This window comes from Adiantum capillus-veneris, chromosome 2, assembly GCF_014529385.1.
Source record: "Adiantum capillus-veneris isolate H3 chromosome 2, ASM1452938v2, whole genome shotgun sequence".
In the NCBI taxonomy this organism is placed as follows: Eukaryota; Viridiplantae; Streptophyta; class Polypodiopsida; order Polypodiales; family Pteridaceae; genus Adiantum; species Adiantum capillus-veneris.
Window position 1 is genome coordinate 166032667 of NC_140932.1, and position 15046 is coordinate 166047712.

General features: G+C 45.2%; 1 pseudogene across 1 annotated transcript in view; it reads left to right on the top strand.

Annotated features, from left to right (window-relative positions):
- Positions 1 to 15046, top strand: part of LOC147464011 (protein NDH-DEPENDENT CYCLIC ELECTRON FLOW 5-like) — a 59780-nt pseudogene that overhangs the window by 15643 nt on the left and 29091 nt on the right. The gene's annotated exons all lie outside the window — the stretch shown is intronic.

The window sequence follows — 15046 nt, forward strand, 5'->3', positions numbered from 1 at the left end:
CCATCTGACTGTGGATGAAAAGCGGATGAAAAATTTAACTCTGTGCCAAAATTTTCAAAGAGTGCACGCCAAAAGTTGGACGTAAACTTAACATCCCTATCTGAAACAATGGACTTTGGCAAACCCCAGAGGGGGTACCAATGCTTTATGAACAATCGTGCAACATCTTGTGCAGTAACTGTGGCCTTACAAGGAATCAACATGCAGAATTTGCTGAAACGATCAACAATAGTTAAACATTGAGTGTTCCTTGAATGCTGACTTGGTGGTAAGTTAGTCACAAAATCCATAGAGATATCTTGAAAAGGTCACTTGGGAATAAGCAGCGGAAGCAAGAGGCCTTGCTGCTTACCCCGAGGAGCTTTTACTTTTTGACATATAGTGCAATGTGTGACATAACTAAACACATCTTTTCGCATTTTAGGCCAATAGAAAAATCGTTCAATCTTTTCCAATGTGTTCATACCCCTGTGCCCACCCGTGAGAGAGTCATGTGCATCATGCAATATGACTGGCCTGAGAGAGGGCAACACAGATAGATGCTGACGAAAAAATAACAATCCATCACGAATGAGATTGTTGCTGGGCCCTTAGGAAGCAAGAGCTTGCAACCAATACTTATCAAACTCCGAATCTGCATACTGATTCTTCATGCTGTCAAAAGACTCACCCTGTATACAAAATATGGTTCTTGACTCAAGAGACAAAATCTGTCCTTTGCGACTCAACGCATCTGCAACAGGGTTAGCTTTTCCAGGCACATACTAAATCAAACCGCCAAATTGCTCAAAAAATTGTGTGACCACCACGCTTGGCGATCACTCCAATGTGCACTAGGCATAGACTGTAGCCACTTGAGGGCTTGATGATCTGTGCGCACTGTAAACTCTCTACCATACAAAAAATGCTTCCAATGCTTAAGAGAGTGAATGACAGACAAAAGTTCTTTATCATAAACTGAATAATTCTTTTCCGCACTATTGAGCTTCCCGCTAAGGAAAGCTACAGGACGACCATGCTGCTGGAGCACAGCGCCTATGGCGACATTGCTCGCATCCGTCCATACCTCAAAGGGATCATCCCAAGAGGCTAAGATAAGACACGGTGCTTCTGTCACCATAACCTTGAGAGTTGCGAAAGCCTCAATGGCTGCCTCGGGCAAGTCGACGCGCTGACGACGAGTCTTTACCCCTTTCAAAACATCAGTCGTAGGTGCAGCAATGCGTGCAAAATTCTCTATGTGCGAACTATATGCTTGACATAAACCATGAAAAGAACGCACATCATATGCAGTTTTGGGCAAATCCCAATTACGAACCTGTTCCACCTTCGCGGGGTCTAGCTTGACGCCTTCTGTAGAAATGATATAACCCAGATAAGTGACTTCAGTAAGAAAAAATTCAGACTTCTTAGCTACAATGTACAACTGACACTCATCCAAACGAGTTAATACCCTTTCAACATCCATTTCATGTTGTTCCCACGATGCAGAAAAAATGAGAATATCATCTAAAAAGATGAACACACATACACCTACCATGTCGCCGAAACGACCTACCATGAGACGATTGAATGTACCCACGGCTCTTGTCAATCAAAAAGGCATAACAATATACTCCCATTGCCCTCGCTCGGTGCGAAAGGCAGTCTTGAAAATGTCGCCTTTGAATACCCGTACCTGATGGTACCCACTTTTGAGATCGACCTTGCTGAAAACCTTTGCCCCATTGAGCCTATCCAAGATATACTCAATGCGAGGCATCGGAAACTTGTTCTTGACGGTCATCTTGTTTAATGCGCTGTAATCAACACACAAACGAGACGAACCTTCCTTCTTGCGAACGAACAAAATAGGGGCAGCAAAAGGACTTACACTAGGACGTATGAATCCTCTAGCCACCAACTCTGTGAGTTGTCGCTCTAACTCTTCCTCCTGTGACTTGTTCAAACGGTAGGGAGTCTTACTGACCGGCTACGCTCCCTCCATAAGCTCGATGCGGTGGTCCTCCGGCCGCTTCGGTGGGAGACGAGGTGGAAGATCATCTTGCAAAAAGAGATGTTTAAATTTCGTAAACAACTCCGAATACTTACCTGGAGCTTGAATGCTCTGGGAAACTGGGGCGGCATATATGAATGCCGCTTGTGCTCCTCGTCGTAATTCACGCTTTACCTGCACATGCGAGATGAGAGGCAAAGAATGCAAGCCCTCCTCAGCACGAATGATGAGGGGGGAATCTGTTTTGGCATGCAAAGTGAGAGTTAGAGCCTCCCAATCAACGAGAGGGTTCAGTTCACGAAACCATTTCATGCCTAAAATCATATCACATCCTGAGAGAGGAGACACAAGAAATTTCCTACGAAAAGAAGCTTGTTGAACGGTAAACATCACATCAAGGCACTCCTTCGTGATGAGAGAGTCCATACCAGGAGCGAAGCCAGAAACCTCGATAGGAGATTTCTGACTAACCTCTAGGCGGGCTCTCTCAACAAGAGGGGGACATCATGCATACTGCCTGGATCAAACAATATGGTAAAACGCTGTCCTTTTACATGACCATAACACTTCATGAGAGATTCATCAATGTGTGTGTCAGAGTCATGAGAAGATGCAGGTTGTGTTGTGATAGAGTTTGTGGTAGTTGCGGGTGCCTTTGGTTCTTTAGGTGGGACTGTCTTAGGATAGTTTTTCTTAATGTGACCCTTAATGTGACATTGAAAACATCTACCTTCTTTAGCATAAATCACTTGTTCTTCAGCTGTGATGTATCCTCCTATAATTCCTTGTGAAGCTTTTTCATCATGGGTTAGCTTAGGTTTTGCAGGTGCTTTAGCTTTACCCTTAGATTCATTGTTAAAGTTCTTTTCCGAGGAATTAGAGGAAGAAGGGCTAGAAGAATTACCATTCTTACCGTTCTTTCCGTTCTTACCATTCTATGTGTTCTGAGACTTCTGCGGGGTTCCTTGAGAAGTCTTGTTTTCCTTAGGCTTTCCTTTGTTGTGCTTCATCTCGTGGGCGAGAGCAATTGCTACCGCTTTGTTGAGATCGATGGGATCGAGTACCTCGACATCATACTTGATACTTGTCCAATCCGTAAAGAAATGCCTCCTTGCGTTTCGCATCCGATTTGCATAATTGAGTGCCAAGCTGCAAAACACGATTAGAGAAAGACATAACCGGCATACCATTTTGCTTGAGAGCTCGCCAATCGTCCTTCAATCGTGCAAGATACTGAGGTGGCATAAACCGCGCTTTGAGCTTGTCTTGGAAATCAGCCCAACTAAAAGAGAGGGGCGTGAGATCGTCGGCTGCCTCTAGGTGCGCGGCTAGCTGTGCCTCTTGCCATGCCTGGTACCAATTTATGGCATCACCGGCAAGGTACATAGCTGCCGTCAAAACTTTGCTATTGCCTGTTTTCTTAGTTGTCGCAAAATAAGCATTAAATTGATGCAACCAAGAATGAATAACAGTAGCATCCATCTTACCGTCATACTTACTGAAAGTCAACTTCTCTGTGACTGGATTGTGTGAATCCGCATCGTGGCTTGCGCCACTTGACGAACTCCCACGATCTTTGGGTGGTTCGGTCTTCGAGGCGAGGAGTTGGGCAATAAATTCTTGATTGCGAAGCTCCCTTTGAGCTTTACGCTCGGCCTCCTTTTCTGCTTTTCGTTCATTTCGTTCAGCGCGCTCTCGTTTGAGAGCAAGCCGATTTTCTTCTTGTTGTGCGGAAAATCTTGCGTTTCTTTCGTCGCGCTCGCGGTCCTTGGCTGCTTGATCTGTGGTCATTCTTGCAATTTTGTCATCGCGCTCACGGTCCTGAGCAAGGCGCTCGCGTTCTAAGGCAAGGCGCTTGTCTTCCTGTCTATCCATCATGGCCAGCATCTGCTTGACCATTGCCTCCATAGGGTCTGGTGTAGATGGCGAAGGGGGAGGGTTGGAAAAATCTCCTGGTGGGGAGAATCCTTCGTCGCCTCTCTCGTACTCATCACCTGAATGCGAAGTATCCATGCCGCTTCGGGTGATGACCATGCACTATGATCTTGGGGTCTTAAGCTCTCGAGGAACTTGGTTCTTGAGGGTCTTGAGGTTCTTGAGGTCCTTGATTCGGGAGAATCTTGGGTTCTTGAGGATCTTGAGGTTCTTGAGCTTGCAAATCGTGTTGAGAAGGATCTTCTCTTCACCCAAGTTCTACCCTTTTCTGCGGGCGCACCCCTTGGCGGCCTTGCGCTCACGCCAAGGTTGATTTTTCCCACCTCACGTCGATTGGCCGGCCGCTAAGTGCACGGTCCGCTCTCAATGAGTGAAAAGAGACACAAGGGGAGGTTGGACAAGCCCTTCTTTCTTGGGATTCCTGTCACTCTTCAACAAAACACGATTAGGAATCGCCATGCCCAAGTAAACTTGGGTTCGTGCGATCGCAACAAGCAAAAAAATTATTGTGGTTCTTTTCCTTGAGTAATGCAGAACACTTCCAAAGCTCTCATACCAATGTAAGGTGCAGCGGAATGAATGTTGTATTTTCTCAAGATTAGTGATCTTTATTGCTCAAGGTTCCTTTTAGTTCTTAGGGAAAGAGAGAGCTTTCTGTCTTATGGAGAGTGCTATGATCACGAACAAAGTGAGTGGATATTGTGCATGCAAGTGAATGAGACTGAGAGAAGGAGAGAGAAGAGATACGACACGGAGAGGTTGTAAAACCCTCCTCCGAAGGCCCCACTCTCGTCGGCGAGAGTGGTCTACTTGATTGCACAAAAACGTACAATGCGAATGCAATGGATTGATGCAATGGGACTATGTCGATGACGACGACGGCGACTTAGGCTGAAATCTGTGACTTTCTTGGTGGCTGAAAATGACTGTTTCTCGCTGTTTTAATGGCTGAAAAAATGACTGTTTTGTCGGGGTTGAAAAGATGATGAAAAACGCTGCTGTCATCTGCTCTTTAGCTGCGTTTTTGGGGGAAAGTTCCTTGCTGAAAAACGCTGGGACAGCAGAGTTTTTCTTGCTGAAATTTGCAGGTTTTCAAGTGCTTAATAACTCCTTACCCGGCTATGGTGATCTGCTGCAAATTGCTTGATGAAAACGCTGAATTGGCTGAGGTTTGTATGGCGTTAGTAGTTGCTAAAAACGCTGATCTGACCAAGGCGAAAACGCTAGCTCTCACTGCTTGCTGGCGATCTCTGCATGGGAGGAAAAACGCTAAGGCAACCAGAGAAATGGGCGATCCCAAGTTGAGGATGATGCGGGGGAAATGGGCCTCACCAAGATGCTTGGAGAGGGTCTTGCTGAGAGAGGGAGTGAACACGTGTTGCTTGGTAGCATGCTGTGCTCCTTGGCTCATCTGTCGATTTGTGCTAACTTGGGTTTGCTTATAAATTAACTTACCCAATTTGCCCTACTGAGTACCCAACAAAAGTCACTTAATAAATAAGTGAAAAATGTTAAATATAGGGAAAAAATAAGCTAAAGTCATCTGAAAAATCCCCAAACTGACTTTGATGGAATCTGATGGAAATGCTTATGCTTATGCTTATGCAACCAGAGGATATGTATCTACTCTAAGTGACTCGGCATGCACCGTCTACGAATAGACTCACAAAAGTGCCAGATCACTTCTAATCTAACTTGACTGGACTTTGACGGAAACCCTGTTATGGTGTAGCTTGTCCACGGACACATAGGGTTGGGATGTGTCACGTGACACTCGCTGCACGGTCAGTTTCAGCCCGGAAATGCAGATTTTAGCATCTTCGTTTTCAGGGCTTGGTCGTTGCATCGTCGCCCATCGACATCGTCACCAACACAGAGTCAGAATTCAGCAGATAGAAGATTTGCAGATTTCAGCCCTTAGCGTTTTCAGATTTCAGCCTGTCTCGTCGTCGTCGTCATCGTCGTCGACATCATCAGCAAGTCAAAGCATTGTAGAGATTTGTGCAATCATAAGTAGACCGCTCTCGCCATAGAGAGTGGGGCCTTTGGAGGAGGGTTTTACAACGTCCCTGGTGTCGTATTTCTCTTCTCTCTCTATCTCTCAGTCTCATACACTTTCATGCACAGTGTCCATTCACTTTGTTTGTGATCATTGCACTCTCTCACTAAAGGAACGGAAGGCTCTCCCTTCCGTAAGTAAAAGGAATCCTTGAGCACAGTTCGGAGCACTCATCTTGAGCAAAGTTCAAACATTCATTCTGCTGCACCTAACAAACCTAGCTCTAATTTTTGGTGCAAGTCTCAAAATGGAAAGCCAGTCGTCTTTTCGAGTTCGACTGGCATTGAGAATGCGTTTTCATTTTGATTTAGTAGTTTTTTGAATTTTGTTTGAGAACTTATTTGGTGATTTTGTTTGGAATTTGTTTGAAATAAATGGTATCTATTTTAAACGTGTCTTGGTGATGATTTCAATTGTTCAGTGCTTGGTGATTTACTCCCAATTGGAGTAGTGAAAAATGTTGTTTTGGTATTGTCTAAACCTTGGAACGACGCAAAGGGGATGTTTGGGGAGCGTTTCGTTGTATGCTTGATAACCTCGAAATGACGAAGACGGGATGTCTGGGGAGCTTTTGGTTGTATGCTGAAACCTCCAAGCGACACAGGCTGTCAACAGGAGGTGTATTTTTCCTATTTCCTTCTTTAAATATGTGCTACTTATTTTTTATTTATTTATATTTTTACCTGTTTTTCCCGAAACCCTTGAAAAGGTGCAAGTGGACATTGCATGGCCAGTGTGAAACGATTGCGGCCGAACAGGTTTCTCACATCGGGAGTCTAGGTCGGTTAGTCTGGGACTGGTCGGATCTGTTAGCACTGAATTCTGATGAGTATGGAACTCTGTGTGCCCCAAATGAAATCTGGGCCACTCGGAAAGTCACCTACAACTTTATAAGTGAGTGGGAACTAAGGAATTAACTCAAAGGGGCAAATTGGACACTTGGCAGTTGTAGAGCAACCTGCAGGGCACCTCAGCTGGAGGGGGCGCCCAAGAGAGAGAGGGGGCTGATTTTTGTTCATTCAGTGACCTAAAGTGTGTGTGTGAGTAGTGGGTGCAGGTTGACAGCTTTAATGGAAAGCTTGCCTTCTCCTCTGTCTCATGTAGCGCGATGATTTGCTCTCGTGCATCTCTCTCCCCCCTTTGGCACATATGGTAATGCCTCACTAGTTGGGCTACTCAGATGAATATGTGTAGTTCTGGGGGTTTATGCGCGTTTGCCAAGGCAAGAGCCTTTTGAACAGGAACCGGATTAGCTAACTAGTAATCCCCCACAGGTATGCACAGTTCCATCGCGAAGATTGCGAGTTTGGAGAGTTCTCTCGCGTGAAAACTCGTCCAATTCACAGGGGAATTGTCCCATTGTGTGCGGGAGCCCTTGGGATACGTGTAGGCCGCTCCGCTAAAAATGATCCAAAATAGAGAATTACAGCCTGCTTGTTTTTCTGCAGGTTTAGGGTTTCGCACCTACATTGCAAGGGAACACCAGGGGAGCTTTGTGAGAGCCTTGGGATGCGTATACAGGGTTTTGGGCACCCGACAGCAGAAAAGGAGAGAATTACAGCACACTGAATTTTTGTGAGCTCACAAAAAAGCTCCTAAATTGCGAGGGAATCCGTCCTAGACAGGTGTTTTTTGACCTACAAGGGTTTTTGGGCCGTTGTGTTGCGAAAATCAAGTCAAAAACCTATGTTTTCAGCCCTTGCCAGGTTTGGACAGCTTTGTGAGAGTTTGGCCTAAGTGTACGGATTGTCAACTGTTGATTAATAAAGAAGGGGCACCAATTTTGGGGCCTAAAAGGTGTTGGTCTCGTGTGCACAGTGACATTCTAGTTGCTGGACGCAATTGTGTTCTATGTTAACAGGTATTTGAAATAGTACCGTCCTCTACGTTGTACAGGTCGATTATACAAGCTACGTTCTGGGGAGCGTTTGGTTGTATCAATCCTTTGAGCTCATGGCCCGGACCTTTTTATGTTATTTGGGGGGGGATTGATGAGGTAGTCATTGAGTAGCTTCATATCGTAGACCGTTTGTCTCGGGGGGTGTTATTCAAAATCTTGTAACATGCATATGTGAGCATTTGTGTTGCATTGTGATTTACCAACCATTGAATATTCCTAATTGGGTGAGATTGCCTAGCTATGTAATTTTAGTGCATCGACACACCTGTTTGAGATTGGGTGTGATGGCTAATTTTGCTATGCGAGAATATCAAGAGCTCCAATCTGGAATGAGAACATACTCCTTATTGGATGAGATTTTTCAGGGAAGCCAATGACCCAGGATATCAAGTGCTCTGTTCTGGAATGAGAAAATTGATCGTCTCTCGGAAATTTTTGAGCTAACTTGAGTTGTTTTGCAGATATATTGTAACTGCGAACGATGACTCTTCTTTCAAGAAGGGGGGATGTTACAAACTGTTGATGTGTCAAGCCACTGAAGAACGGAGCCAACTTGCAGATCTAAGTGGAGGGGCCTAAACCCTAAGAAGAAGCAGAAGAAGTTTTCACCAACTGAAACCGGCCCGTAGGGCGGTAGACTTTGGCTTTCACCCGTAACTTTACTTTAGACTTTACGACACAAAGGAACTTCACGAATAAGCTTCTCACTGGAATTCAACACTTCAAGACAAACCACGGCTTGGTAGCTAGAGCTCTACCAAGTAGACAACGACACCCTGTTTGCCCCAAATATTGGTGCCCCTTTCGGTATTTCTTTATTCTTATTATACTTGAGAAAAACCTGTAAACTTCTACAAGCTGTCCCACTTTTATCGGGCTGAAATTGCTCTACTCTAACCCGATTTCGGCAGCATAACCACAATAGAAGTCTCCACGGACAAAATCCCAAGTCCACTGTGACTTTCCACACACTTTAGAGCACTTTACAAAACCTGTCGAGAAATTACAGCTCTCTGAATTCTCTGTTTTGCGCTCCGATCTGCATGCCGATCACTTCTGTGGATAGCCCTCGAGCTCTCGCACTTGTAGGGTCACTTGCCCCTTGAATTAAACGAATTCCTTGCGCGAAATCTCTCTAAATTTTCTTGTACAGGCACCCAATGCTTTCCAGAGGCTCTCCTGGCAAATAAACGATCCAAACGCATTTATCTAACCCTCACCAAGCTGTCCAAACCTGTCCATGGTTATAATTGCAGGTTTTTGATCCGATTTCGCCAGCATAACGGCGCAAAAATCCGTGTAGGTCAAAAGTACACGTCAAGGACACTTTCCCCTATGGGAAGCTTTCTAGTGAGCTGCAGGTCAATTTCAGCATCTTGTGATTTTCTGTTTTGCCATTGTTAGGTGCCTACTGCCTTATACACGCATCCCAAGGCCTTTCCGAGGCTCCCCAGGCGATTCCCTGCAGTTTAGGTGTGAAACCCTACACCTGTAGAAAAACATAGCAGGCTGTAATTCTCTGTTTTGGACCGTTTCGAGCGGAGTGAGCACGCTTACACGTGTCTCAGTTGCTCGCGCACGCAATGGGACAGTTCCCCTGTAAATCGGACAAGTTTTCACGTGAGAAAATTCTCTGTTTTCTCATTCCTTGGCAATGGAAATGTGCGTACCTGAAGGGGATTAGCAATTAGCTCATCCGGTTCTTGTACAGAAGGCTCTTGCCTTGGCAAACACGCACAAAACCCCCATAATTGTACATGTTCATCTGAGAAGCCCAACTAGAGGGGCATTACCATATGTGCAAAGTGGAGAGAGAGAGATGCGCAAGAGCAAATTGTCGCGCTACATAGAGAAAGGGAGAAGCCAAGCTTTTCATTAAAGCTGTGAGCACCTGCACCCACTACTCACGCACACTGTAGCACAAAAATCAAGTCAAATAAGCCCCCTCTCTTGAAATGGGCACCCCCTCTTGTTGATACTTTTGGCAGATGCATCTGGAGCCCCATGTGTCCCTTATGCTTCTTTTGAGTTAGTTTCCTAGTACCCATTGACAAGTGTAGCGGGGGCCTAAATAACTTTGAACTGAGCCTGGACACCCTTTTACTGCTTGGATTTTCAGCGTCAAAGACCCACAGAAAACAGCCCCAAAAACAACGTTTTTGGCTCAGTCGCAGATTTCAGCCCATAGCGTTTTTGGATAGTAGTAAGAAGATTGCAGATTTCAGCCATTAGGTCGACTTTGTCATCCCCGTTGTCATCGTCGATATAGCCTAAACTTGCATCGGTTCCATGCATTCCATTTGTTCCAGGTTGTGCAATCATAAGTAGACCACTCTCGCCGACGAGAGTGGGGCCTTCGGAGGAGGGTTTTACGTCTCTGGTGTCGTATCTCTCAATCTCATACACTTGCACGCACAGTGTCCATTGACTTTGTTTGTGATCATAGCATTCTCTCATTAAGAACGGAAGGCTCTCTCTTCCATAAGAACAAAAGGAACCTTGAGCACAGTTCGGAGTACTCATCTTGAGCAAAGCGCAAACATTCATTCCGCTGCACCTAACATTGGTATCAGAGCTTTGGTAGTGTTCTGAATAACTCAAGGAAAGAACCACAAGAATCACAAGAATTTTTTTTGCTTGTTGCGATCGCACGAACCCAAGTTCGCTTGGACGTGTCGATTCCTAATCGTGTTTTTTAAGGGTGACAGGAATCCAGGAAAGAAGGGCTTGTCCAGCCTCCCCTTGTGCCTCTTTTCACTCATTGAGAGCGGACCGTGCACTTAGCGGCCGGCCAATCGACGTGAGGTGGGAAAAAGCAACCTTGGTGTGAGCGCAAGGCCGCAAAGGGGTGCGCCCACAGAAAGGAGTAGAACTCGGGTGAAGAGAAGATCCTTCTCAAACGCGGTTTGCAAGCGAAAGAAAACCTCAAGAACCCAAGACCCTCAAGAACCCAAGAACCCAAGTTCCTCGTGAACTTAAGAACCCAAGATCCCCAAGAACCCAAGTTCCTCGTGAACTTAAGAACCCAAGACCACAAGAACCCACAAGAACCGACGACTTCAGAATGGTCATCACTCGAAGCGGAATAGATACTTTGCTTGAAGGTGATGAGCATGAGAGAGGCAAAGAAGAATTTTCCCCACCAGGAGGTTTTTCTGACCTTCCCCATCTATGTCAAGGATTGCACTAACTCCTATGGAGGCTTTCCACAAGATGTTTATGGAAAGGAAGTTAGAACGTGAAGCAAGAAATGCAGAAAGAATGGCAGAAATGGAACGCAGACATGCAGAAAGAAGAGCAGAAATAGAGCGCAGACACCAAGAAAGAATTGCAGCCGCCGTCAAAGGAAAGAGCAACCAATACAGGGAAGAGTTCTTGCGACTCGTTTCTCAAGCTCAGGCACAGATGCAAGAGATTCAAGAAAAGGAGACTCTCTCAGTCTCTTCTTCTCCAAAGCATGACACACAGGATTTGCATGATTGTGAGAAGCATGATGATTTGAATGACAATGATTTGCATGATGATGATTTGATTGACAATGATAAGCATGATGATTTGCATGATCAAGTTGTGATTTCTCACAAGCATGATGATTTGCATGATCAAGATGTGATTTCTCACAAGCATGATGAGTTGCATGAAGCTGATGTGATTGTTCACAAGGATGATGTGTTAGTGGATGCTTTTTCTAGCGAAGCTAACCTCGTTGTAGATTCGATCAATCACGAAGAACCGATCTTGGCTTTCGAGTCGAGGTCCAAAGAACCCCCACAGGACTATTCAATCATTCAGGAAGAACCGATCTTGGCTCTCGAGCTTAGGTCCAAAGAACCCTCACAGGAAGTATTATGTATTCGCATGATTGATACGCACGCATTGTTCGAGTGTTTCATTCGTGATCGTTTCCTATATTTTAGTCAGCGTCTTTATGTGATCCCTTTTCCTAGGCATGACATATTGTACGTTGAGCACGTTGACTCATGAATGAGCACGAATGTATGCGGATTGTTCATGAAAAGCTGAAAAGTATGCATTCAAGGAAGTCACATTCCATGTCTCTTCCTTGGCATGACACATTCGTAGAACGAGCACATGAAAGTATGAGCACGAAGCATGGGCATTTCCGTTGTGAATTGGCACCGTTGATTGCTCTAGATCAAAAGAGAAAGATTCGATCTCATTGTTTGCATGTGTTTGATGAACGGTTTGTCACTCCATCTATTTGTTTATCTACATTGCATGCACAGTCTTTGAGGAAGACACGATTTTTTCCACTCACTTTACATGGAATAGATATGTTCATGGTTGTGTGTTGGAAATGGTTTCAGGGATTTTCAGCCACGGAGATTCTTGAAGAAGAAAGAAGCATGACTCTCGACGAAGTTGAAGCATCGAAGGAAACTCAAAAAACTTTGTGTCGCTTTCGGCGCGGCCCAAAGAAGCAAGCGTTGCAGACCTTTATGAAGTTCAAGTACCGCACGACCCACACATCAGAGTGGGCCGGTGAAGAGTCCCTTCCAGGATTCCGGATGTTGTTGGCGATCTCCCTCGACGACATACAGTTCGGTACCAGTACCTCACTTTGAAAAGGAGGGGATGTCATGTGACACATCCAGCCCTATGTGTCCGTGGACAAGCTACAGCATGATCAGGGTTCAATCAGTCTAGATTAGAAGTGATCTGGTACTTTTGTGAGTCTATTCGTAGACCGTGCATGCCCCGTCACTTAGTATAGATGCATATCCGTTGGTTGCACACAGCATGATCATCAGTATTCCCATTAGAATCCATCAGATTCCATCAGGGAAATTTTCCAGTGCATTTACCCTATTTTATCTATTTTTTGCATTTTTCGCTTATTAATTTAAGTGACTTTCCAACAAAAGTAGGTAGGGCAAATTGGGTAAGAAAATATATAAGCAAACCAAAGTTGACACTAAATGGTAGAAGAGGTAGCAGGAGCTCCACCGCTCAACAGGCAACTTCTCAAGCAAGAACCCTTGGGGGCGACTCCCTCAAGCAAGATCCCCCGGGCTCCATTGTCCTAGCGTTTTTCAACAAGGAACATCGCCATCCTCAGTCACTAGTGCTTGCATCAGCATCGTCTTTCATTGCCGGAGGTCACAGAGAAGCTAGTGTTTTTGGAAAAACCAGCATCACTAGCGTTTTTGGTTTACAACAGCCCAACGTTTTTGGTTTCAGCCTCAGCCTTGCAGATCCGGCACATGCAGTGATTGCAGCCCTAAAAGACCATCAAGATCAGCCCCGAAAGGTAGCAGATTCAGCCCATGAAGAAGTAGCAGATTCAGCCCAAGAAAGACCTCAATTTTCAGCCTTGAAGATCATCAGTTTTCAACCCTAAACCTGCAGATTTTCAGCGTCAAAGACCCACAGAAAACAGCCCCAAAAACAGCGTTTTTGCCTCAGTCGCAGATTTCAGCCCATAGCGTTTTTGGACAGCAGACAGTAGGAAGATTACAGAATTCAGCCATTAGGTTGACTTCGTCATCCCCATCGTCATCGTCGACATAGCCTAAACTTGCATCAGTCCCATGCATTCCATTTGTACCAGATTGTGGAATCATAAGTAGACCACTCTCGCCGACGAGAGTGGAGCCTTCGGAGGAGGGTTTTACAAGGTCTCTGGTGTTGTATCTCTCTTCTCTCTCTATCTCTCAGTCTCATACACTTGCACGCACAGTGCCCATTCACTTTGTTTATGATCATAGCATTTTCTCATTAAGAATGGAAGGCTCTCCCTTCCATAAGAACAAAAGGAACCTTGAGCACAGTTCGGAGCACTCATCTTGAGCAAAGCGCAAACATTCATTCCGCTGCACCTAACAACGGGTCAAATAAATAAAAGTCAACCAACTTATGGGAACCCCGTCTGATGGGGCCCAATCGACCCAAAGACAGTTAAAATTAAGCCAGACCCACCCACACACACACAAAGTCAATTGCGTATGAAGCCAATGATGTGGCAGACTTGTACGGATAGCCCGCAATTTGCGTTGACATGCTGACTAACACTGTACGGATTGTTGCAATTCGTGCTAACATGGTGACGCAGCACTGTATGGACTGCCACAATTCTCGCTGACAGGCTACTGACGTGGCGGTATGGATTTATGTGAAACGTGCTGACAGTTTTTTGGACTCCACCCTTTTGAGACCAGATGCATTTAGAATTTGAATGCTTTTCGCTTTTGGGCTAGGGCCTTTAAATAAGACCCATGGGTTCTCACTCTAGCAGTCTACCCGCGGGAGATGCAGAGCAGAGCCATGGGAGTTGTACCATGTTGAAGAAATATAAAGAAACACTTGTAATGTGCAGTGGAAATGTTAAGGATATAGCTCGGATCTAGTACTCCACACAAACACAAGGTTACTTTACTTCACTTGGAAAGAGAAACTGAACCGAACACAATGAAGGAGAGAGAGAGAGAGAGAGAGAGAGAGAGAGAGAGAGAGAGAGAGAGAGAGAGAGAGAGAGAGAGAGGGACGGCACCGGATGTCGGGTCCCAACCATCCTCAAGGGCCCCCTTGCTCTGTTGCCAGAGTGTGAGGATTAGTGGTGCTAATCCTATATTTAAGACTAAAACTTCATACTTAAGATCGAACTGAGACTCAAGAGACTGAATGTGTATTGATTGATTGATTGAATGCTTGAATGAATGAATAAAAACTGAGCACAATAGGCTCCTTATATAGGAGACGAAGAGACACAAATGAAAAGACAGGTCTCATGGTGAAGAGACATGACTTTAGACGTAAAGACACATCCTTTCGGCAAAGAGCTGCAATCATTGGACGAAGAGTCGCAACAGTAGAGCGAAGGGTTGTGACAAGTCGTCGAAGGAGTGTGGCTTTTGGCGAAGGAGTGTGGCTTTTGGCGAAGAGGCATGTCTCTTGAGCGAAGGGTCGTGACCATCCAAGCGTAGGGGTTCTCCTTGGCATAGCACTTTGTGTATCTGCAACTAGGAGTAGATGTAATACTGTAACATAGTCACAATCATGACATTCCCTCTCATTTAAAATGAGAGCCTCGGTTAAAGGAATGACTTTTGATGTTGATAGAACTCTGGAAAAGCATTGAATCTTCGAAAATCTTCAGTCTTTGACTGCTAGTGCAATTCAAACCCGCATGCAGTTT